The sequence below is a fragment of the Mirounga leonina genome, unplaced genomic scaffold, assembly GCF_011800145.1.
Source record: "Mirounga leonina isolate KUSES-001 unplaced genomic scaffold, KU_Mleo_1.0 Mir_96, whole genome shotgun sequence".
Lineage (NCBI taxonomy): Eukaryota > Metazoa > Chordata > Mammalia > Carnivora > Phocidae > Mirounga > Mirounga leonina.
In genome coordinates this window covers 7,527,216-7,552,371 of record NW_023270871.1, presented here as the reverse complement: position 1 = coordinate 7,552,371, position 25,156 = coordinate 7,527,216, and the positions used below count along the sequence as shown (strand labels likewise).

The following is a 25,156-nucleotide window of genomic DNA, read 5'->3' as shown; positions in this document are numbered from 1 at the left end:
TTATGTTCATAGCAACATAATTCATAATAGCTAAAAAGTGGAAACAATCTAAATATCCATCAGCTGATGAGGGGAGAAATAAAGGGTGGTATATACAGACAATAGAATATCATTCATCAATAAAAAGAAATGAAGTACTGATATACACCACGACACGGAAACACCTTGAAAACATACGCTAAGTGAGAGAAACCAGTCACAAAGGACCATATATCATATGATCCAATTTACATAAACTGTTCAGAATAGGCAAATCAATAAAAAAAGAAAGTAGATTCGTAGATTCGTGGCAGACTGGGGTTTGGGGAAGGGGTTGGGAATGCTGCTAAGTAGAGCAGGGTTTCTTTTTAGGGTAATGAAACTATTCCAAGATTGATTGTGGTGATGTATGCACAACTCGGTGAATATACGAAAAGCCACTGAACTGTATACTCTAAATGTATACTTTTAAATATATTTAAAATAATGAAAGGAATTAAAATGAAAATGTTACACTAGAAAATATTCACTTAATGCAAACTACCCAGCCAGCTGCCTCCATATCTTTTCTGTAGCCACCTTGACCATGCTTTTGAATTAAAAACTTTCTGCTTCCAGACCATTCATGTTCCCTTTTCGGCCATTCACATCTCTGCTTGCAACTTCTATTCCTGCTTACATTCTTTTTTTTTTTTTTTTAAGATTTTATTTATTTATTTGACAGAGAGAGAGAGACAGTGAGAGAGTGAGCAAAAGCAGGGGGAGTGGGAGAGGGAGGAACAGATTCCCACTGAGCACAGAGCCCGATGCAGGGCTCGATGCAGCGTTCGATGCAGGGCTCGGTCCCAGGACCCTGGGATCATGACCTGAGCTGAAGGCAGATGCTTGACCGACTGAGCCACCCAGGCGCCCCTCCTGCTTGCATTATTTTTTTTTTCAAAGGTTTTATTTATTTATTTGACAGAGAGAGAGAGACAGTGAGAAAGGGAACACAAGCAGGGGGAGTGGGAGAGGGAGAGTAGGCTTCCCGCTGAGCAGGGAACCCTATGCGGGGCTCGATCCCAGGACCCTGGGATCATGACCTGAGCCAAAGGTAGACGCCTAACGACTGAGCCACCCAGGCGCCCCTCCTGCTTGCATTCTTAACAGCTTTCTCTCCTTTTTTGCCTCCTGGTCTTTGCCCAGACTATCCAAAATGGATAGAACAAAGAATTACACAATCCTGGAAGGTCAGAAATGGAAGTCACCTCAGTGCTCCTCTCCTCCCACCTCGTTTTAGGGATGAGGGGACAAAGGCCCAGAGACGTTACATGACTTGTCCACAGTTCCCCAAAACAGCTTGTCCTTACTCACCTCCTCCAAAAAGCATCCACTCGTTCAGCAAATGCTTCCTTATTTTTCTACCCAATCTCAGATACCTTTACTGCATTACTAAAAGGTATCAAATGCACTGATCTCAAGACACCATTCACATTTAAACTCCAATCTCACATTCCAGAGGGAAAAAGCGGTTCTTTCATCTCCGTGGCCACTACATCTGATCTCAGCTGCTGCAGCTTTTCCTCTGTTGTCATGAAGAACAACTCAAAATTCGTAGGAGGCTGGCTTAGGGCCAGCCAGCAGCAGACACAGGGACAAACTCCCTGCCCGGTTTCCATAAAGGATAACCCCTCAACTCACCTCACAGAAAACCATTCCTAAGGTCTTCAGAAAAGAGATTCAGTCCATATAAAATACAGCCTCTCTACATTTTTAAATGCTCTCAGGAAAGAAAATGGTTACGAAGGGCATGTACATGTCTTTATAGGTTTATACCTATAAGTATACCGAGATCAAAGATTAAGTTGCTTTTTTAAAACAAAAAAGTATTCATCTTGATGGGAAACAGAAAAACCTTGAGGGCGCCCGGGTGGCTCAGTTGGTTAAGCGACTGCCTTCGGCTCAGGTCATGATCCTGGAGTCCCTGGATCGAGTCCTGCGTCGGGCTCCCTGCTCGGCAGGGAGCCTGCTTCTCCCTCTGACCCTCCCCCCTCTCATGTGCTCTTTGTCTCTCTCATTCTCTCTGTCTCAAATAAATAAATTTTAAAAATCTTAAAAAAAAAAAAGAAAAGAAAAACCTTGGGTGGGGGGCAGGAAATTCATAAATCATGCAGTCATTCTGGACTTCATGTGAAGAGAAAATTCATCAAAACCAGACTGGCCTTTCATCTGCAGGGAGCCTGGTAAATAATGATGTAAATCCACTAAAGAACTGGAGTGATGAAGTCAAAGATCTTGTGGGCCTACCTGGCTTGGAAAAGCAAAAGAAACTGCTCTCTGAGAGGAGAGACCAGGCCTTCCCGCGTCTGGCTGTGCCTTTACTCCTCCAAGGACTGCTCGGCACAGGCGTCCACACACAGGACCTTCATGATTGAGGAAGAGAAAGGCAAATGTAATTGGAGACGCTTTCTTCCCCAGAGCGGGCACCATTCTGGGGCTGATGGAAGAAGTGATTACCCAGTGCTGAGGAGGCAGTTTAAGTGTTGCCCACCAGGGAGCCTGGAGGCTTTCGAAGCCAGTCCTGAGAATTACAAGCTGTTCCGTAGTCCTTGCTAATTGACCCGGTATTTCTGCCCGAAACCATTTCCCCAAGGAGGCAAGTCAAAGTAGACAATGAGGATCTCTCATCTCCCAGGGCAGCTCGGAAACAAAGCTTGAGCTCCAGAGACTAGATATTATTTCAAAGCATAAAAGTGCAAGAAGGTCAAGGACTGAACATGAAAAGATTCAGAACGATGCATCAAGGTTTCCACTGTGATTCTCAGCCCACACTCCCCTCTCACTGCCCTCTACTACTTTAGTTTGAATTTTATGAATTACTCATCGTTCTAAGGATAAGGGATCATGAGGGACAGCCACAGGGTCCACGAAATGCACACATTTCCGGGAGCTTCATGAAAAGAGTCACTATTCACTTAAGCAGGGATCTATTCATGTATAAGGAAAGATATCTGCAAAGTGCAGGAAAAGTTCTGGGTGCAAGAGTTCCCAACTGTTGAGAGGGAGGAGGGAAATGAAATTGGGGGAAAGGGGAAGAATTCAAAGAGCTCTATCATAGTTTACTCTATATTCTTCTGTATGTGCCTTCGTTGTTGATGCTATTTTTTTTTTAAGATTTTATTTATTTATTTGAGAGAGAGAATGAGAGACAGAGAGCACGAGAGGGAAGAGGATCAGAGGGAGAAGCAGACCCCCCACCGAGCAGGGAGCCCGATGTGGGACTCGATCCCGGGACTCCAGGATCATGACCTGAGCTGAAGGCAGTCGCTTAACCAACTGAGCCACCCAGGTGCCCCTTGATGCTATTTTGACTATGATTACAACAGAGGTTTTCTTTGCTTACAGGATAAAAATACACATTTATCTCCACCAATATCTGGGGATTGTGGTCGGCTTCTGATGACCACGTATGTAAAAGTGACTCATCCCCAGTACGATACACCAGGCCCCCTGACTGAAATGGTCTGGCCCAGCACTCCAAAGCTGAGATTTTTTTTAGTTTTGAATCCAGACATAGGAGGACTTAGAAATGAAACCCGGCACCATAGTAAATCAAGCTGTTGAAATGGTGACATAGTTCTCAACTAACTACAGAATATATTCCCAAGCAAAAGTAGACACTCAGTTATTGGTCATGAAAAGCAGTGGTACAACTGAAGCCTGACTCCTGCCCTGGGCCTGGATGAGCGCGGAGGAGGAGCTAAACCTCTATCTGAGAATGTATCTCTAAATACTGTCTGGTTTCTTTTGAGGCTGGGGCTTTGGGAAACCTGAAGAAAACAGTGTAGTGAACGTGAGGCCCAGGATGATAAGGGAAATTCTCTTCTCAGTGCTTGACACTTCGGAATATTCAGGAACAATCCCAGAGATACATTTGGCTGTTGCCTGGGGCTTTGTCCCCAGACAGATCTGGGGGCTGGGAGTGGGTTAATTACGCATGATGCTGGGATAAAGACGTGTCTCCATCAGGCGGCATCTTCTCTTTTTTGTCACTGAGCCACAGTCCTACAGTGAGTAAGGGGACCAGGACACCTTTGCATGGAAGAGCGCTAGCCAGGGAACTACAAGAGATGGGTGAGAGGATTGGCTGCCCCTGCTGAGCCCTCCTATCCTGAGCCAAGCTTGTGTTAGAGGCCCCCTGACAGGACTGTGCTGAAATGGTGCTTATTTCAGAGGCTGAATCTTGTTCTGAGGATCTGATGGTCTGTGAGGGATTTGCTTAGGGCCCTCAGAGGAGGACATTTAAAAATACTTGTTGGAGCCTGGACTAAGTGCAAAAAATGGAGGGACTCTGCAAGGGGAACAGATTTTAGAGGCATGCCTGCCTTGGAGGAGGCCTCTGCCAGACATCAGGAATGATGTGTAGTAGCAATCCAAAGGCAGGCCATGGCCAATACCGTCAGCCAAGTCGGAAACCTAAGCGCCATCCCAGGTTTCTCTCTTGCCTTCCCCTAGTGCTATAAATTCTCCCACTTCAATACCACTCCACTTCTTTTACCCATCACCCTGACTGCTGCCTCCTGAGCAGGGCTGGATCCCACAATAGGGAGAGATGCACATGCTTTAGGGCACCAGCAGGGAGGAGGCAATAGAAGTCTTAAAATATTTTGATATTTGATATATTTTTTTCAAGGCATCTGTGTCTTATTAGACATCTTATGGCTATCTTTGCTTAAATTCGAAATTGCATCTTGGGCTCTTGAGGGCCAAAAGCCTCTAATAGTCTTAATCCCATGCTGGACCTGGTTGGCTGAAACAGCCTCCTACTTCCTGTCTTTCCCAGCTCAACTTTATGCTCCAGGAAACCACCTGCAGGATCTTTCTCAAATGTAGTTATTACTGCTCCACTTAAACTAACTTCATTAGAATGAATATTGGATAGAATTCAATCACCATTGCACCGTCTAGAAAGCTCTTCAACATCTGGCTCTTGATTTTGTTCCTAGTCTCATTTCTCATCTTCCCTGCTCCCACTTGCCCTCCTCCATATGCCCTGATAGGGTTCAGGGCCTGCTACCCCAAATATGGCACCTTGATATATTGAATATTTTAAGCAGGAGAGTCAGTCTGACTTCCTTCTCCCCTTGCCCTTCTTCCCTGAAACCTGTTATAAAACCTTCAGGTGAGAGGTACCCTCGCTATACCTGGAGGAAAGGAGCATCCTTATCTCTGAAGACAAGGGGCAAAAATTAGAATCCTAACAAATGGGCCTTGCTAAGCTTCCCCCAATTTACTACACTTACCTCATACAGTAGTCCCCCCTTATCCTTGGGGGATATGTCCCAAGACCCCCAGTGGATGTCTGAAACCACAGATAATACTGAACCCTATATTATATGTACTGTTTTTTTCTGTACATGCATAACTATGGTAAAGTTTAATTTATAAATTAGGCACAGTAAGAGATTAAGAGCAATAACTCATAATAAAATAGGACAATTATAACAATGTACTGTAATAAAAGTTATAGGAATGGGGTCTCTCTCTGAAAATACCTTACTGTACTGTACTCACCCTTCTTGTGATGATGTAACATGATAAAAGGCCTACATGAGGAGGTGGGGTGAGGGGACTGATGCAGGATGGCGATGGAGCCCTGGGCTGCTTCTGAGAGTAAGTCAGAAGAATCCTCTGCTTCTGGGCCCCACGTGACCTCAGGTAACTGAAACCATGTGGAAAGCAAACTCGCAGATAAGGGGGGACCTCTGCACTCCTTAGTTCATCATATTCCTCCATGACTATCCACTCCTCAACAAACCTAGCATAAAATACTCAGGTCCAACTGCTTCTGTGAGTCTTCATTTCCTTATAAAGGCTCCTAAGTCACATAAAACTTATACTGAATACACATGCATGTTTTTCTCCTGTTAATCTTTGTCAGTTTAACTCTCAGACCCAGCCAAGGACTCTACGAAGGTCAAGGAGCACTTTTCCTCCCCTCCATGGAGCCCTGTATCTGAGACATAGCGCCATACTTGAGGTCCCACAAGCATCCCATGCTGCTTTGTGCCTGTACGCCTTTGCACATGGCATTTCTTCTACAAGGACTGCTTTCTTCAACCCATTCACCATTGAACCTCCCAAACTCTATCCCACTGTGAAGTCGTCCTTGCCTCCTTTAAGTAGGAGGTACTCTCAGAGTACTTCATACACCTCTCTGTGGACATCTGTCCTTGTGTGCACTTCTCTGTCGGTCTGTGTCAACCGTGAGGGTACTGCAGGCAGGGACGAAGGATGTTCTATTCACCTCTCTCTAAGTGGTGCCTGGCACAATGCAGGTAGTCAGTACTTGTTTATGGAAAAGACGAATTAATAAACAAATTATAACAGATTTATTTTGTTGTTAAGCACAACAATTATTTTAAATTCTTGTTTTACAAGAGGCTCATTCCATTCTTTTTCTTATTTCAATCATCTAATGGTTAAAATTCTACTTATTCAAATGTAGCTTCAGTTCCCTTCTCTTCCTTTCCTGATACTCCAAGCAGAATTCAGCTCTTCCTCTGGTATTTCCCCCATGAACTCTGTGTTTTCCTTGAACATCTTCAAATTCTGTCTAGTATTTGTGCTACTTGTGTACATATTTGTCCTCCCCACTGGAATGCAGGTTTCTATGGGGCAGGTCCTCAATCTTACTAACTTCATGATTCTGGACACCAAATACCCAGGAGGAGTTCATACATGCTGCCTGAATTGATCTGAGTTGTACAGATATTTTAAAAGGTAGCATGGATCCCAGAAGATACAGACATAGATATTTCTTTCATATCCTTCTCTGGTGGAAAAACAACACCACCACTACTAACAACTGTTCTATGATAAAGAAAAAATAAAGGCAAAAAATTTTAAAAACACCACCCCCAAAACTCTTTCAAGGGTTTCCTCCTGAAAGAAGGGCAGGTTTGTTACAAGTGCCCCTAACCAAAGCACCTCTGGCTGGAAAATTTCTGAAACATTGTGGAGTTTGGTGAGATGCCCTGTCGCTTTTATACAACATTCTAAGGTTCCCAGTGAAGCACACCTCAAATGTGGGTAGACATTCCTAAGAAGGCTATTTGAGTTGGAAGCATCAGAATGTTTATACACCAGCATTTGCTCCAGCCCACAGACAATAAAAACAACCCAGTTATGGCTTCCCTTTGGAAGGTCACTGAGGTTAAAATGATCACAGTAAGAGTGAAAAAGGCTCCATATCCCTTTGTTTTTATTTTTAGGGTGTGATATGTTAGCAGCCTCCAGCAGAATTTGCTTTATTTTAAAGCATGCAAAATAATCCCTGCTCTGTTTTGAAGACCGCTTCTGCACTTCTCAATTCCTCTGACAGTTCGGCAAATACTCACATCCGGCACTTGCCTTTGCCTTTCTCCTGACTCCTTTCCTTCTTTATGTTTACACTTCCCCAGGGGAGCCGAAACCAGCACTAATTAGCAGTGAATTAAATCCAACCTCTAGGACACTCGAGGGTCAGTGTTTACCTGGGCTTCCAAAGCATCCCTGGTCCCCTTCCCCCAAGCTCAAAGACTGAGAGCTACATATCCAGTCCTGAAGGGAAGTTCTGACATCTGAATCAATTATGCAATTTACTCCTAAAGTTTTACCTTTCCTATCATAAAGTATCCTTCCATGCCTGGGTAGTTTTATACACCCAGCTTGCTCGGCCTGGGACACATTTGCTCCTTACCTTTTCCAGCCTTTAAGACCCTGCTGAAATATCATCTTCTTGGTATTTTCTTCTACTTACCTAGACAGTTAGTTGCTTCTTCCTCAGTAGTCCCACTGAACTCATATCTTCGTATTCTCATATCTTATCCTATAGTCCATCTTGATATTTCAGATCTTATGTTCTATCAGTTCATATTCTAATTGTGTTTGGTCTCTTTAGACTGATCTCTGCTACTTATTTATCTCATATCTTCAATTTTCCCCAGCATCTAGTCCTAGGATATAGGAGGCACCAAATAAATATTTGTTAAAAGAAAAAGAATTAAGACAGAATATATGAAAGGCACTATAACATAAACTTAAAATCTAGAAACTAATAGCACGTTTTGAAGGGCATTTGAAAGAAGCCATATTTTTAGTTGGTGCCAGCATATTACTGTTAGCATTTTATTCACTCTAACAGGGAAAAAAATACTAAAAGCTACTTTTATTAAGCATTTACAATATACCAGACACTGCTCTCTTACAGATTTAATCATTATAACAAACTCTGTAAGACATATTAAAATTCCCATTGCACTGATGGAATAATTAAAGTTTTAGAGAGGTTAAGGAATTTGTCTCAGGGCCAGCACGGCGTCCAAGCCTGCCTGATTCCACTTGCTGCCTCCATTTGGTGGATTCTACTGTGGAACATAATGCTCTAAGGCACCAGCAATCACCATGAAGTCCAAGCTTGGGCATGACATGAATCAGTGTCAGTAGCAAAAGCAGGCAGGAGAATCAGAAAGGAATATTCTTTAAAGAAAAAGAAAAGATTTTATTTATTTGTCAGAGAGACAGAGAGCGAGAGCGCGAGCAAGTAGGGGGAGAAGCAGGCTCTCTGCTCAGCAGGGAGCCCGATGCAGGACTCGATCCCAGGACCCTGGGATCATGACCTGAGCCGAAGGCAGACGCTTAACACTGAGCCACCCAGGCCTCCCCAGCAAGGAATATCCTTTAAAGTGCTTTGTTTTTAGATAAACCATTGGGTCCGATGAACACCAGTGATAGTTATTACACAAATTAAATTATTCTTTATTCCCAACTTCATAATGGACTTGTTATCACCACTGCAAGTATCCAAACTGACCTGATGAAACACTAGATAACCCTGTGCTTTTGAATGACAATCTATACAGAGAAAGTCCAAAATGAGTCATGATTATTATCATTACTACTAAATGATTCCAAATGCCTCAAAGGAAGTTATAAATGAATAAGAAGAGCTAGCACTCTTTGCTGTACATGTACACACCACAGAAGAAACAATCTATACTTCAAGCTACAAGCACTACTCAGGCCTTTTGGGAACAGAATTCCTGCTGAAAGTCTGGCAGACTGTACAAGAGAGTGAAATTATAATCCAATTTCACTCCCTAACATAGATACCAAAAATGCAAAATAGTCATACTAAATCAAAGCTAGCAACATATTTATAAAAGCTTATCTGAGTAAAATTTCTCCCAAGAATATAAGCATAGCTTAACAATAGAAGATGTGTAGATTTAATTCAACACATAAATCAGTTAAAGGAGAAAAACGAAAGGATATCTCAGGAGGTACAGAAAAAACATTTGATAAAATTGTACACTCATTCTTAATAAAAATATTAGCAAACTAGGTGTACAAGGGAACTTGCTCAAGCAAATTAAGGCTATCTACCAAAAACCTATAGCAAATATCTTTTTAAGTGGCTCAATATTAAAAGCATTCTCTACAACATCAGGAAAACAAGGATACCTGCTAACACTGCTTCTATTTAATATTTATTGGAGCCTCTAGCCAATGAAAGAAGACAATAACTAAATATTGAAAAGGAAGAAATAAAATTGTTCTTATTTGCAAACACAGATTTTATTTTTTTAATTTTTTAAAAAGATTTTATTTTTTTGAGAAAGAGAGAGAGAAGCAGGGGGAGCGGCAGAGGGAGAGGGAGAAGCAGGCTCCCTGCTGAGCAGGGAGCCCAATGTGGGGCTCTATCCCAGGACTCCAGGATCATGACCTGAGCTGAGGGCAGATGCTTAACCGACTGAGCCACCCAGGCGCCCCTGCAGACACAGATTTTAAACATAGAAAATCCCAGAGCCCCTACTCATAAACCCTTAGAACTGCTAAGTAGGTTTAATAGGGTCGCTGGAGACAAGATTAGTGTAAATTCAATAACATTTGTATTCACCAATAATAATCTGGTAATAATAAGGAAATAATAAGACATATTTCATTGACGTGAGTAGCAATAAAATTCTTGAGATACCTAAGCATAAATCCAACAAAGGAGTTGAGAGAGACATAAATTATGAAAATTATGAAAGCTTACTGGAAAACATAAAAGAAGATCTAATAAATGGAAAGACATACCATGTTTGATAAGGGAATAATCACTATTATAAAGATGTAAACTCTCCCCCAAACGAGTCTATAAATTTAATGGATTTCAGTTGAAATCTCAACTGTTTTTGTTTTTCTGTGTGGAAATGCTTAAAATGGTATATTTAGTCTTGTATTACATGCCACCCACATACCAGCAGACCTGTTGCAATATCACAATGTATATTGGTACTGCAAACATCTTCATAGCTTCTGAAAGAGGTATGAGCACAACTATTACCTATGAGTGGTTCAGAAGAGCCACAGAAGCCCAGCGCTTTGAGCAATTTTGGACAAAGCAATGAGTTGTCCTGGGAATGGCACAGGGAGGAATATTTTTCAACATTTCCATCAGTTAGCTAAAGTAGGAAGTGCTCAGCAGATGATTCTAAATCTGACAAGTGAAAAGTTGAGAAAATAAAAATCTACCTAAGGACGATTTCATAAAAAGAAACGAGTTTTTAGGAATGGGGAAGATAAGATACTTGGACAGGAGGTAAAGATGAGGACTTAGAAGGAGAAAAAAAAAATTCCAAAATAATTCCAAACCACATTAAAGGTGGTCAGAGATGGGATCGTGGAATGGGTCAGGACCAGCAGTCTTTGGAACCTTGAAGACATCAGTCCGGGATAACCACCGCAACAGGCAACTTAAATACCACAATCCACGGTGTGGTTACTCCTGAGAGTGGCAGCATGACATTGGAGTGCCCCTCTCTTCAGCTCTTTGATAACATTACTTCTCAAGAGAAAACCTGAACACAAAGTGGTTGGGATGACTGAACAGGCAAATTATCTAGATTCTAAATCTTTCCCTTCAAAAATAAAAGTAATAGGGAAATGGGGCTGTAGAATATTGGCGATGTCATTTAGAAAGGAGATACAGGGTTCCGTCACTTTTCGAAAGTAGAGGGATGCTACGAAACCTTTCATGAGCTGAAATGGCATAAAGTAAAGGAGCAATTACCAATTAATTTTTATGGGATTTTTTTTTTTTAGCATTCCCAGACCCCAAAAAATAGCTCCTCTTGGGCTTTTCTGATACTTTCAGACACAGTTTGCTAGCGGATGCACAAAATAAATTGAGATAAAGCACAGATGCTCACAGACCACTGTTGGAAACTCTGGTGGCGTGAGGCTGAGATGCGGAGTGTAGTTCCCAGGGAAGGAGTTGGGTAGGGCCTCTGCCACCGCTCCGGGTGCGCTGCCTCTAGAATGGCTCGCTGCAAAACCAATGCTGAATGCATTTTCACTTTTTGCCTCTTTTCATAAAAGCCAAAATCCTCTTTGGATTTCATTGGGTTAGCGAAAACAGGTACCAATGTAGATGTTTTGTAAAAGCGGAATGGTGTACCGTGAACTCTGAAAAGTGGGGGATACCTGTAGCAGCAGAATGGGAGTGGGAGGGCTGGTGTTGGACCATCACCAGTAGACTGTGTCAGAATGATCAGACCCGTGATGTGCCATTAGAACTTCTCAGGACATAAACCTGGAAATAGGTGAGCTAAGCCTCATTGCTCTTTGAACAGTGTTAGGTCATTGAACACTGCAAAAAAGCTCAGAACCTGGAATAAAACAAGTCTTTTCCTCCCTTGTCTTTCTTCCCTCCAACCCATTGAGTGCCACTGACCTTCCATGATGCTTAGAAACCTTCCTTCTGCCAAAAATGAATGGCAAATTGCTTAGATGGACAGTCAGGCACTTCGTGGCCTCATGTCAGTTTTCCTCTGCAGTCTTACTTCTTAACACCTCCTTAAACCAAAGTGACCTGAGACTACAAGCAGATTGGCTGTTTCATGGTTTCCCTCGATAACCCAAACACACTCATGGACTCTTAGGAACACAAAGTAGAGGAGCCACAGGATTATTTAATCTCTCATTTTGTATTCAAGAAACAGATTCACAGAGGAAGGAGACTTACTAGTTAGTGGCCAGGGACAAGACAAGATCCAAATTTCCTTACTTTGTTTATTTCCACTATGTTAGCCCACCAACCAGCCCAACAGAATGAATGAACATGTAAAACAAATTGTTGGGATTTTAAAACCAAGCTAAGGAAAAAACAACAACAACAAACAGCTAAGTAAATATTTTCATTTCAAATCAACTCAAAAGAAAATTTGGAAGATGCCAATATTTTATCTTGATTAAGGAGGACTTTGTTACTAAATAGCTCAAGGTCATACTCTACTACATGCTCTGCAAGATAATAATCTAGAAACTAATGTTTCTTCACATATGCAAAATTTCTCTGATAAATTTTGTGATGGCAGAAGAGTATATTTGACTTAATATATAAATGGCTTTTTAGTTTGTGTCTTAAGTCTTCAAAATACTTAGGCCAAATCAATATCTTAGTATTGTATCCCATATTACAAAGTGTTCATCACTTAAACAAAGGCAGCATTAAAACTTATTTGTTGTTAGTCTTTTTTTTTAAAGATTTTATTTATCTATTTATTTTAGAAATAGGGAGAGCAAGTGTGCAGGAGTGGGGGGAGGAGGAAAATGAGGAGGGAGAGGGACAAGCAGACCCCACACTGAGTGTGAAGCCTGACATGGGGCTCCATCTCACAGCCTGAGACCACGACCTGAGCCGAAATCAAGAGATGGGCGCTCAACCAACTGTGCCACCCAAGAATCCATGTTAGTCTTTTCAACGCAAACCCTGGCGCATAAACTTTTCCATTTTTCAAACTGTGCCCAATCCATTTATTTTTCATGCCATGGTGTTACATCTCCCCCTATACTTCATCTCCAACCCAATCAGCTCACTCCAACTCACTTACCGATTCACTCATCTCTTTTTCCTATAAACCCAACACATCTGCTCCCTGTACCACACAGGCTTATTATTTATCTTATGGTTACATTCTATCTTTTTTATTAATAACCACTATTTAACAAGAGCCTACAATAAATAGCTGGTGCTCAATAAGTAGAGTGAACATAGAATTTGTCATTTAAACCAGGATACTTTTGAGAATAGAAGGGGTTGCTATTAATAATCACACTGGGACAACACGTGTAAACCAGGGTTATCCCTCAAATATGGGGACATATGGGCACCCTATCATTAAGTGACAGTGTGGCAAACATAACGGGCTGGCTCACTTAACATCTTTACGAACTCTTTTCTCCCTTCCTTGACTTCTTCTGCTATAGAAGCTGGAAAGCCCACTTTCTCTTTCTCTCCCACAGCTAACACTGGCCAGGAGCCACAGCTCTGGATAATGCGACCTTAGTAAGGGATTTCTGATAACTTGTGCTTCCTGATAAAATAGGGCATAACACTTTGGAAGGTTACTATATAGCAATGCTAAGTAAGGAGACTCTTGGCTTACACCAAGTAACTAGCACAGCTGCTTTCCCTTTCTTCCTGTGTGGACATTGTCTCGAGGTGTAGCGGTCACCTAAGGACAGTGAAATGAGAAATACGAGAGCAGGAGGAAGAACAGCGAGCAGAGAGTCTCCTTACTTAGCATTGCTATATAGTAACCTCTAAACATGTGATGCCCTGCTTCCTATAGATATTAACCAATGCAATTGTTTTAGAGCTTTGGCAAATCTTTTTTACTTTCCTTGGCAGACAGTCATCAACAAACCACACAAGTGGCTTTCACGTGGATGAGATGTGCTACACAAAGAGAGTGATTCCTACTTAAGGAAGCCTGAGTTTAGGCAAGACAGAAGTACACCTCTTTACCTTCTAAATTACCTACAAAATGTCTCTAGCCAAAGCCCGCCACCCAGCCTACACTCTTCTGAATATCGTCTCTGCTTCCTGGGGAGATAGCAATTCTCTGGCCTGTGCAACTTGACAGAACACAAACCCACTAACACAAATTTGCCACAATGCTCCATGCAGTGCTCTTAGGAGGCACGAATCCTCACTGGGGCTGCTCAAGGCTTAATTCCAAAACCCTGAAAGTGTTGCTAAGTGGCTGTTTCTGGCCACTCATGTCCTGCATGAGTAAAGCAGGCAGGTGACTGTCCTGGACTGTGGAAGAGCCAAACTGGGTCAGATTTCCCAGAAGGAGACTGGGGAGATCAACGCAGCCAGCCTTCAGGAGGTGTCCACACACAGAAGCTTTCTCACTGGCTTCCCAGCCTCACCTAATCTCTGAGGTTGCAAGGAAAAACCAAAACATCAGACCTACATTTCTTTTGGCCTTTGCTGTGCAGTATGGAGACCCACACCTCCCAGCTTGATGGCCCCACTGAGTCATGTCTCGCTACTTCCATTCTGGTTCTTGCCCTGTCACCCCCATACTCCTCCATCATCTTCCCACATGAGTATTCCTTTATTCTGCTGTGTCCACACTTTTCAGGTGCCATTTCCAGAATGTTTCTACTGCATAGGAAAAGATAAGATCTGTCTTAGTTGCAGGGGGCTTCTCAAATTCATGATGGGAGGACCTCTCTTTACACCTGTCCAAGCCCAAAGGGTCCAGAAGAAAGGTTGGCTTACCAGACTATTAGTACTTACTGAGAACACAATTTGTAATGCTCTGTCTTAGGATCAATACAGAAAACAAATATGCCATACAGAAGAATATTGACTATCCAACAACGTGGGAGAAAAGCTCAAAACATAAAGATAAGTGGGAAGAGCAACAAATAAGATTGTATGTACAATATCTCAATTTTTTTTGGCTTTGTTTTTAACTACCAAAAAAACAACCCTCTGAAATGTTAATGGTAATCTTTCTGACTAGGATTAAAGATAGGATTAGAGATAGAATTATAGATGATTATTTCTTTCATTTTAATATTTATTTCTGTGGGCGTCTGGGTGGCTCAGATGGTTAGGCATCTGCCTTTGGCTCAGGTCATGATCACCAGGTCCTGGGATTGAGCCCCACGTCGGGCTCCCTGCTTAGCAGGGAATCTGCTTCTCCCCTTCCTCTGCCTCTCCCCACTGCTCCTGCTCTCTATCTCTCTCTCTCAAATGAATAAATAAAAAATTATTTAAAAAATAATATTTAGGGGCACCTGGGTGGCTCAGTCGTTAAACGTCTGCCTTCAGCTCAGGTCATGATCCCAGGGTCCTGGGATCGAGCCCGCATTGGGCTCCCTGCTCCGCGGGAAGCCTGCTTCTCCCTCTCCCACTCCCCCTGCTTGTGTTCCCTCTCTCGCTGTGTCTCTCTATGTCAAATAAATAAATAAAATCTTTAAAAATAAATAAAAATAAAATAAAAAATAATTATTTATTTCTCTATTTTTGATAATAATACCAGCAACAATGACATTTATTGTGTGCCAGGCACCATTCTAAGAGCTTTACATGAACCAACTCATTTAATTCTTACAATAATCCTAGAATGTAGGTGCTGTTACTATGCCAAAGAAAGGTGAGGCACAGAGATCAAATTACTTGCCCAAGGTCACATACATAGTAAGTGAGTCACAGAGCCAGGATTCAAATGCAGCAAGCTATTTCCAGAATTAAGATTTAACCACCTGCAAAAATAAACTATTGGGACTACATCAGAATAAAAAGCTTCTGCAGAGTGAAGGAAACAATCAACAAAACTAAAAGGTAACCTACTGAATGGGAAAAGATATTTGTAAATGACATGACCAAGAAAGGGTTAGTATCCAAAATATATAAAGAACTTATACAACTCAACATCCAAGAAACAAATAATCCAATTTAAAATGGGCAAGAGACATGAACAGACATTTCTCCGAAGAAGATATCCAGATGGCCAACAGACACATGAAAAGATGCTCAACATTACTCATCATCAGGGAAATGCAAGTCAAAACTGCAATGAAATACCACCTCATACCTGTCAGAATGGCTAAAATCAACAACTCAAGAAACAAGTTTTGGAGAGGATGTGGAGAAAAATGCACTGTTAGTGGAAATGCAAACTGGTGCAGCCACTCTGGAAAACAGTATGGAGGTTCCTCAAAAAGTTAAAAATAGAACTACCATACAACCCAGGAATCGCACTATTGGGTATTAACCGCCAAAAAACAAACAAAAAACCCCACTAATTCAAAGGGATACATGCACTTCTGTGTTTATAGCAGCATTATTTACAATAGCCAAATTATGGAAGCAGCCCAAGTATCCATCAGTAGATAAATGGATAAAGAAGAAATAATGTATGTATATACAATGTAATATTCTTCATCCATAAAAAAGAATGAAATCTTGCCATTTGCAACAACATGGATGGAGCTAGACAGTATAATGCCAAGTTAATTAAGTCAAAGACAAATATCATATGATTTCACTCATATGTGTAATTTAAGAAACAAAACAAACAAGTAAAGGGGAAAAAAAAAAGAGAAAGAGACAAACCAAGAAACATACTCTTAACTATAGAGAACAAACTGATGGTTACCAGAGGGGAGGTGGGTAGGGGGATGGATGAAATAGGTGATGGGGATTAAGGAGTACACCTGTTGTGATGAGCACCAGGTGTTGTATGGAAGTGTTGAATCACTATATTGTATACCTGAAACTAATATAACACTGTATGTTAACTATAAAAATTTTTTTAAAAAGTAAATAAGACTTGGGGTGCCTGGGTGGCTTAGTCATTTAAAGCGTCTGACTTTTGGTTTCGGCTCAGGTCATGATCTCAGGGTCATGGGATCCAGCCCCCTGTCAGACTCTGTGGCTTAGCAGGGAGTCTGCTTGTCCCTCTCCCTCTGCTCCTTCCTTGCCCCTGACACACCCTCAGCTCGTGCTCTCTTCTCCCATATTTATAAATAAATAAATATGATCTTTAAAAAAATTCTTAAAAAAAAATAAGACTTAACCACTATTTCTTGCTATCTCTAGAATATGTACTGTTTTATAATACATAATGTATAATAAAGAAGTATAATCTTTCTTTTCTTTTTTTAAAGATTTTATTTATTTGACAGAGAGAGTGAGAGAGAACACATGTAGGGGGAAAGGCAGAGGGAGAGGGGGAAGCAGACTTCCTGCTGAGCAGGGAACCCAATGCGGGGCTCTATGTAGGCAGGGCTCAATCCCAGGACCCTGGGACCTTGACCTAAGCCAAAGGGGGATGCTCAACCAACTGAGCCACCCCAGCATCCCTAATCTTTCTTTATAATAAAGAAAAAAGGTTTAAAAAAAGAAAAGGAATATAAGACAAGGTAGTCAAGGAGAGAGAGGGTGAAAGAATGAGTGTTTAAAAGAGAGTCAAGAGAGGGGCGCCTGGGTGGCTTGGTTGGTTAAGTGTCTGACTTGATCTCAGCTCAGGTCTTGATCTCCGGGTGTGAGTTCAAGGTCCATGTTAGGCTCCATGCCCAGCATGGAGTAAGGAGAAATGACCCCACACTTAGTATCTCTGGGTTTGTTATCTCACCTGCAAAACAAGAGGGTGAACAAGACTACATTCTAGAGAAATATTTACCTTGCTCGTTACCAATAGTTGACATGAAAGATGCCTCATCATTTTAGACTTGGCCATCACATCATTGATTAGTCTACAGCAAATTTGCTGTCTTTGTGCTTTAATTTACATTTTAAAACCCACATGTCCCATAAAGCAAATGCACAGAGTATAAAAACTATTAGTAGAGCTAAGGGAATGATCCTATATGAATGAGAGCACTGATCAATTTTAAAAGACAGAAAGTGGCAAGAAAACAGAAATGGAATGCAAAATGGCCTGGCAGCATGCATGATTCCAAAGAGCAGCAACCAAATCATTCAAAAAAGGCCTTGTCCCCTGCAGCTCTGGCTCCTTACCTTCCCATAAGACTTAGCCCGACTATTCCTCCCCATTCCCTTGTATAAAATCCAAATCACGCAAACAATGGATGCTAATCTGTGAGAGCAATTCCTCCCTCTCCCAAGAGCCACCCTTGATCAACTATTTCTGACAGTAGCTGAACTTTGGCTGATCTGGCTAAAGTCCTAGGAAATATTTAGCCCTCCTGCCCCAAGCCAGATGCTCTTAAGGGCTTTCCTATGCCTGGCATTTTCAAATAAAAGGTTATGCCAACGGTGCCCTGGCTGATTTCTTCCCACCAACTATGTTGCAAAAATAAAGGGAGGGAAGTTGGAAGGGGTGGGATGAGAGAGCTATACCCACCCCTACAATAAGAGAAAGCACATAGATTCTGTCCAAAACTGATAAATCAAGATCAGCTACATATGCAAATTATTCGGCAATAGGGAGGGAAGTGATCAAACAGCCAAGAGCAGAGAGTGACTATATCCAAGGAGGGGGACTGTTGTTTTTGTTAGAATCTTTTATAATGCTCTAATTCATAAAATTAGATGATTATTTGATAACAAGCAGTTTTTAAAAGTCAAAACTTGTAATTTAAAGTAAAAAATTACAATTACATAATCAAGTGTGTCTATAAATTATCCCAGCTAAATGAGCCCAACAAATGGAGATGTAGGCTTTCTTGGTGACTACAGGACTGGGAAGACAGAATGGTGAGCTGCTCCGTGGCAGGGCTGGAGATGGGTGACTGGATGCAGTGGGCCAGCATGCGCCCAGATCAGGCCTCCCTCGGGTTCTCTGACATAAGTCAGAGGAGTTTGCTAAGTGGGATACCTGGGCTTTCTGGAAAAGCATCAAGCTCTCTGTTCTCCTTGGAAGATGAAGAGTTCTTTTTAGTTTCCTGCTCTCTATCTTGGTTTTGTGTGTCTGTTTCTGTGCAACTCTCTTTGCACCTGACTTTTTCTCTTTGACTCCCTTTCCCTTAATCTATGTATTTTCTGCTCACTGAAGACTCCCTTTTCCCTAGTTTTATTTTTCTCTCTAATCTTAAATTCTTCTCACCGTTCCTACCTTGTCTCTCTTCTCATCCTGGTTTTTCTCTAAGTCTTAGCTGCCCCTCATGTATTTTTGTCTCTCAATTTTTCATGTGGTTAGCTGAAATGACCTGAGTCTTTTGAATGCAACTTGCTCATCTGTAAAACTGGTTAATACTCCTCAGTATACTGTATAATACTGGCTGAGCTATCTTTGAAGTTCTTGGGAGAAAATAATTTTAGAAGCTGTGATCTGCTTAATTCAAATTGTAGACTATTGCCTTTGTAAGTAATTTGAATATTTTTTTCTCTTGAAATATATAACTTCAATTCTAGAAAACTTTTTTTTTTTAAGATTTTATTTATTTGACAGAGAGAGACACAGTGAGAGAGGGAACACAAGCCGGGGGAGTGGGAGAGGAAGAAGCAGGCTTCCCGCGGAACAGGGAGCCCTATGCGGGGCTAGATCCCAGGACCCTGGGATCATGGCCTGAGCGGAAGGCAGATGCTTAACGAGTGAGCCACCCAGATGCCCCTAGAAAACTTTTTCTAGAATGACAATAGGAAATGAAAACAATAGAATGAGGCTAATTTTATAAACAACTGGTCCTCTCAACAACTGAAAGAAATCAGCCAATGAATTTGAGGCTTTCTAGTCCTTACTGAAATACTACAATGAGATTCAAAAAATGAAGTTGGATTTCACATATTTTAATTTTTAAATTTCTCAAAATGAAACTATATATTTGGCTGAAAACATTAACCTACTGGGATGAAATGTTTTTTTCTTTTTTTAAAACTGTAAGTCTAGAGGTTTTCAAATTTTCCAGTCATGTGCCATCAATGTACAAAATTGATTTTACAGGATTCATTGCTCAGGAATTGTGGATGTATAAATAATTATGGTTCTTTATTTTTTATTTGTTTTTTATTTTTTTTAAATTTATTTGAGAGAGAGAGAGCACAAGAGGGGGTAGGGTCAGAGGGAGAAGCAGACTCCCTGCTGAGCAAGGAGCCTGATGCGGGGGTCCCTGGGGGACTCCGGGATCATGACCTGAGCTGAAGGCAGTCGTTTAACCAACTGAGCCACCCAGGCACCCAGTAATTATGGTTCTTTAAAGACACCAACATTTGCTAATGAAAGTATCTGAATGATGCCACTGCTGCCCCCAAATGAATCCATCTCAACTGAAACCCTAAAGCTTAAACCAAGAGCATAGAAGGCTCTATGGCCTACCTGTAGTTATTACCAGGAAATTTAGATTTCATACAAACCTGCCTTTATTTTAAATGCAGTTTAGTTATTAGAAAAAAGCACACACCTCAAACTAAAGATCCAATCCACATTTTTTCCTAACACAGAAGGAGGCCTCTCTGAAGGGTTTTCCAGGCTTACCACTGAACAGTGGTCAAGCCAAAAATAAATCCATGGAGGCAAATTCAACAGCACACAAAACAGGAGTCCACGGAGAGCAGGACTTAGCTTTTCCCCCATTCGCCTCCTTCTGGGACCCCCACCCACATTCTTCCATCTCCCAATTAGAGAGCTAATTAGGACTCCAGATTTAAATGCTAAATGGGGAGGGAGCCTGGTGCCAGGCCAGGATTCCTTTAACATCAAACACTCTCCTCCTTCAGGCTTCTCCCCTTAGTGCAGTGCGCTTTGGGAAGAGAGCTGGGCCTGCAGGGCCGACTGGCTGCAGGGCAGTGTTTACACTCAGTTGTCTGAGAGGGAAGATTTGTCTCACAAATTGCAAACTCGGAAAAGATAAAATTTAAAAACAACATGCCCGGGCTTTTAGTACTTTAAGGAAAAGAAGCAAGTATCTTATAAGCTCAGTTATTATTACCATGGTGACATGAGGGGACGTGAGGAGATCTCAAGAACAGTTCCTGGTTCCAGCCAGGCAGCGTCTCAACGGTGCGGGGCGACTTCTTCGGTTACCATGGCAACCAAAATTAGAAGTGCTTTTGCAACACTAACAGAAACCAGCTTTTGAAGCGCTTCTGTGAATCACACTGAATACTGATGATGCAAGCTTGAGTGATACATATTTTTCAAACACACACACACACCATATTGCCATAAACAAATATTCCTTTTAGATTCCCCCCTTGAAATCTTGACTTAACTTGGAATAGATTTTTTGGTCTGGTTCTGTTTGTTTCCCTTTTGGATTCCCGCGGTCTCAAGCGCAAACGCGATTTGTTTAATTTCCAAACTTGTCTGAATTGCACGGGGAAGAGCTCAGAACGTGGTTCATTTGCTCTCATTTTGAAACGGGATGAGGAAATGGGGTGGGGGAGGGTGGGTCTAACAGAGAGCCCTCTTGTCTACTAAACTCCGAGGACGAAAACGGGGGGGAGGGGTGGGTTGGGGGTAGGGGCAGGAGAGGCAAGGAGGGAAAGGAAGAGGGAGGGAAGGAAGGGAAGAAATAAGTGCGGACGGCTGAATCTTTGCTGCCCTAAGAGCACCTTTATCTGTTCCCTTGACCTGTCCATCTGCCCAGGTGTTGTGTCAAAGCTGACCCGAAATGACATTTTAAAGACCCCTTTGCCATCCTTTCCTGGTCATCCTGACGCTCCTAACATTCCTGAAGGGACTTCGGGAAGAGGAGACGAGGTTCTTCCCTACTTGTGCAGTCTTCAAAAGAAGCACGGTTCTTTAGGGAGCGTCGTGGTGTGGGGTGTGCTGGGCACGGCCGTCCGCGGTCACTGCCCTCGCCGCCAGTCCCCAGCGCTCCGGACGAACTGTCCACACCTGGGCTCGCGCCCTGGGGCTCTGGTCCGCGCCAGGTGTGCGCCGGCCGAGGCGCGAAGCGGTCCTCCCGGGTTCCCGTGCGGGCGCGTGCACCGACGCGGAGCCCGTACCGCGCCGGGGCGCGGGGATACACGCGCGCCCAGACCCAGGAGCGCCACGCACCGCACAGGCAGCGGCCCGCACGCGCCGGCACACCCGCGCCTCCCGCTCCAACGCCCTCTGCTCGCGCGCGCCCAGCAGCCCGAGAGGGGCCGTCCCGCCCGAGCGCCTACCCTTCTCCTGACCCCAGCTCCCCCGCACCCCGCCCCGCCGGCAGTCGTGTCTCCGTTTCCCCCTCGGCTCGCGCGGGGCACGGGCGCCGCTCGCAGCACCCCCTTCCCCAACTCAGCAACCTGGCGGAGGACAGACAGGCGGGGTGTGGGTGCTGGCTGCGAGCCCCGCGGCCCTCGCTTACCTTCGTGGCGAGCCTGGCTCACGGGCTCGGCGGCGCCGGGCCAGGAGCTCCGAGCGGTTGGCGCTGGAGCGCGCGCCGCGCGGTGGGTGCGTGGCTGGCGGGCGCCGCGGCCGCGCGGGAGGTCCCTGGAGCTGTCAGGGACGGCCGACCTGACCGACAGCGGCCCCGGCAAACCCCGCCTGCTGGCCCCGGCCCGGGCTCTGCGGCGGGAGGGGGGGTGGAGGGGGGGGCACAGAGGCGCCCCGCAGCGTTTCCCGGAGGACCAATCGGGAGCGGGGGGCTGGCCCGGGGGAGGAGGCCTGGGGCCGGTCAGGCGCCGGGACGCGGGCCCGGACTTCATAGGCCGGTTTCTATGGCAGCCAGGAAGGGGGCGCTGGAGGGAGGTGGGTGCGCGGCGCGGGGACACCCATCGCGGACACTGGAGGAGGGGGGTTTGACCCTCTCGCAGAGAGAGTCCCTCCTACAGCATGGATGGGAAGCGGCGACACCGCCCAAAGAAGGTTGACACAGCTCTCGTCAACTCACGTCTCGTACTGAGCCGCTCGAGCCTCCTGATCAAGGGTTTCCGTGTCCTTGGGAGACCGCGACCCAGTAATCTTCCCAACAGAACGGGGTTTTCAGCAAACCACCGTGACAGCTCCTTCGGGTGAGTCTGGCAGGGTTTAGGCTCTGCAGAAAGAAGTGCTAATACCACCCTCTGCCTGGGTCCTCGCAGACATTATGTCCGGTTCCATTGGTACCACTTAGGCAGTGAATCCCTAATCTCCTGCCTACTCCCAAACTATAGCCTTCCCGCTAATGGTGGTGCCAAATATTTTCACAGTTTACCAACAGGGAAGCCAAGTCACTGAATTGAGTGCTGAGCAGGGAATGCGATTCAAAGAATAGTAAACGCATAGAGGTTATTTACTGAAGTTAAAGTACTTCATTTTACAGAGGAGGAAAGTGAGGTCAGAGAAGTCAGTTAACAAGGGTCACACAGCTTGGTTAATGGCAAAGCCAGGCACCCTAAGTCACAGCTCAGTGAGCACTCTTTCCACCTCATGCTCCCATATTCTGTGTTCCTGATTGCCAGGGTAATATTTACAAAAGCAAAAGTGCTAGGGAGACAAATAACTTTAAAATCTATTTATGGTAGAAATTAGGGAAGCCAAAGATTCCTTTTTTTTTTTTTTTGCCAGGCACTGTTACAAATACTTTCACAAGAGTAACTGATTAAATCCTCAGAATAACCTTATAAGTTAGGAATTCTTGTTACCATTCCTGTTTTGACAGATGAGGAAAGTGAGGCCCAGAAATGTTACTTGACTGCTGAAGGTCACATAGCTGTCCAGTGCTGGTGCTGGGATTCAAACCCAGGCAGTCGACTCCAGAGTCAGTGCTCTTCTTCCTTACCCTGCTGCCTCTTTGTATGATTAAGGGGTCCAGGAGCAGGAACAGCAAGAAATAAAACCTTGGATAGCTCCAGGGACTGGCCGTTGAGATTGGCAAGCAACCAAAACAACCTGGAATGATTGCTCCTTGGTTGATGAGAGTGGTTATCTCCTTGTGTAGGATAAAAGTTCTCTGTGAGAAAGGTTTGTCTTTAAAGGGAGGCCCTTTCCTAAAAAGACAAATGGGTTTTCTTTTTCTTTCTTTCTTTTTTTTTTTTTTTAAAGATTTGTTTATTTATTTGACAGAGAGAGAGATAGTGAGGGCAGGAACACAAGCAGGGGGAGTGGGAGAGGGAGAAGCAGGCTTCCCGCCAAGCAGGGAGCCCAATGTGGGACTCGATCCCAGGACCCTGGGACCATGACCTGAGCCGAAGGCAGACGCTTAATGACTGAGCCAACCAGGCGCCTGGTTTTCTTTTTCTTTTAAGAGTGATTTTTAAAATAGTACATGCCATCAGCTTTTTTTTTTTTTAAGATTTTATTTTTAAGTAATCTCTACATCCAAAGTGGGGCTCGAACCCACAACCCTGAGATCAAGCGTGGCATGCTCCACCGAGGTGGAACATTACTGAGCCAGCCAGGTGACCCTTGTTTTCTTTCTAAAGCAATAAAATACAGGGTAAGACTTCACATGTTTAAAAATATAAAATGCTCCTTGACTCCTATAACATCGCAACCCACAGGGTAGGGGTTCATAAGGAAATTGCCTAGAAGTCAGGATCCTCAAGCTTACAACCTAACATAGACTCTCTTGTAGACCCTTTCATCACGCCCCCATAGAGCACCATAGATGCTAGATTCTAGTGGCTTGGAAGGTGACTGAAGATTTTAGGCTATCCACAGAAAAGGAAAACTTCAGCATCAGAGACCACTTTCAAAGTCCATTGGCCAGACTCCATTCCAGGAGTCCCCCTTACCCCTATTTCTCTTGCAGCCATTCTGCTAGGGCCGGTTCCCTTTCAAATCAGAACCTTTCCGGGCTCCTGGGTGGCTCAGTCGTTAAGTGTCTGCCTTTGGCTCAGGTCATGATCCCAGGGTCCTGGGATCGAGTCCCACATCGGGCTCCCTGCTCAGCAGGAAGCCTGCTTCTCACTCTCCCACTCCCCCTGCTCGTGTTCCTGCTCTTGCTATCTCTCTCTCTCTCAAATAAATAAATAAAATCTTAAAAAAAAAAAAATCAGAACCTTTCCTTCATGCTCTCCCTTCCCTTGGAAGTCCTGGGATCCCCAGCCATATAGGACTGACTTCTATTTCAATTCCCTCCAGGTGAAAAAAGTGTCATTTTTCTTCTGGAAAGGGCCATTCAATAGGTTGGTTACAATGTAGCAGTATACAGAAGTTAAAAATTGTTGTTTTGAATAGTATGGGTAAGTATTTTTCAACATATTAAGTGAAAGCAAAAGTTACAAAGCAGAATGATACAAATTTGTGATATATTTGAGTAGAAGGAAATGCACTAGATATTAGTAATGCTTTTTGTTACTTAATAGTTTCCAGCATTTTTTTCTTTTTTCTACAATGGGCATATGTGTCAGAAAAATTCTATTTTCAAAAGAACTGATGAAACAGTCAGACCTAGTCAATGTAGGTAGTCTCAGTTTTCTAACCCCTTCTCCATTGTGTTGGCAGAAAATAAGTCAAATACATTCTTAGGAACAGTCCTTCATGATTCTAAC

General features: G+C 43.5%; 1 protein-coding gene across 5 annotated transcripts in view; it reads right to left on the bottom strand.

Moving 5' to 3' along the window:
- The window catches only part of LOC118006410 (serine/threonine-protein kinase NIM1), a 60,879-nt gene extending 38,647 nt beyond the window's left edge, over positions 1 to 22,232 (bottom strand). Inside the window, exons 1-2 of one of the 5 annotated variants that reach the window (XM_034999062.1) lie at positions 2,510 to 3,121; positions 2,266 to 2,381 (exon numbers count right to left, since the gene is read on the bottom strand). The gene's annotated coding sequence lies outside the window, so the exon portion shown is untranslated. Of the gene's footprint in view, positions 1 to 2,265; positions 3,122 to 7,759; positions 7,810 to 20,682; positions 21,164 to 22,047 lie in introns of those variants that run through there. The other 4 variants (XM_034999059.1, XM_034999064.1, XM_034999063.1 and 1 more) reach the window with 4 other exon arrangements.
- Positions 22,233 to 25,156: the final 2,924 nt, after the last annotated feature.